Source organism: Peromyscus maniculatus, chromosome 10 (assembly GCF_049852395.1).
Source record: "Peromyscus maniculatus bairdii isolate BWxNUB_F1_BW_parent chromosome 10, HU_Pman_BW_mat_3.1, whole genome shotgun sequence".
In the NCBI taxonomy this organism is placed as follows: Eukaryota; Metazoa; Chordata; class Mammalia; order Rodentia; family Cricetidae; genus Peromyscus; species Peromyscus maniculatus.
The window spans coordinates 3,290,853-3,292,045 of record NC_134861.1 but is presented as its reverse complement, the minus strand read 5'-3'; positions in this window follow the sequence as shown (position 1 = coordinate 3,292,045).

Genomic DNA, 1,193 nt, shown 5'->3' with positions numbered 1-1,193 from the left:
AAACACAGCCGTTATGCTTGAGTGGGGACGTTCACCCACAGCTGGCTGGCAGCTGAGTGTTTCCTTCCCAGCTTGGAGGAGAGGAGCAGGCAGCTGCCACACCAGGTGCAGTCTCAGCCAGAACCACCCTTCACGTAGTTGAGGCTACAGTCACGAGGGGGTCACGGTAGATCTTGAAGAGCACAGTGGGGTCAGGTGCCTGTCCAGTACTCCACAGTGGACACAGCCTGCTCCAGCAAGGTGGCTGCAGAGGAAGCATCTGGAGGGTGGGATTCCCCGAGCATAGCCAGAGGGGACAACCAGCTTACCTAAAGTCACCCTCCCCTCCACAGAAACTGAGTCCAGCTGGGCAGGGGCCTGGTTAGCAGCTGGGGACATGAGGCTCCCACTGGCATGGCTCTTCATGTCTCCGTGAACACGTCTAGGACAGATTCAAGAAACAGGGTCGCTAAACCCAAAGGAACAGGTGCAGAAAACCCCTGCAAGGCAAATGGGGTACTCCAAGCAGGGAGGAAGGGTGCCCCATGTGCCCACAGCCAACCATGACAGACAAGATGTCTCTTCAGGGCCCTGACTTCCCAGTGCACACTGATTGGCTCAGTGTTGGAACACTTTGGTCTCCAAGCTCTGAAAGTGAGATCCTCATGCCTTTCACCTTTGCAGATGGGGAAACTGGGGCTCAGGAATGGGAACATGGTAGCTAACTCCTTCCTTAGAGTCCCTGCTGGCCCAGTCTGATTGTCTGGCTACTCTGGGTATCTGCACTTGGTGGATGGAAGATGTTCCCATCTTAGGTCAATGGAGGCCAGTGGCAACACAATAGGGAAATGGGCAGAGTGCAATTTAACAGCCACCTCTGCCCATTTCCATGATGTAAATGTTCCTGCTACTGCTAATTCCAAGCTGCCCATTGAATGTCCAGGAGCATGGCATTGGAAAGACACACACCCTGTGTCTGGTGGGCACCACTCTGAATATCCTCTCTCTCTCTCTCTCTCTCTCTCTCTCTCTCTCTCTCTCTCTCTCTCTCTCTCTTCTCTCTCAACAAACCTTTTTTGTTGTTTTTAAATTTTTAATTTTTATTTTATGTGCATTGGTGTTTTGCCATGGATGTCCAGTCCCCTGGAACTGGAGTTACAGACAGTTATGAGCTGCATGTGGGTGCTGGGAATTGAACCTGGGTCCTCTGGAAG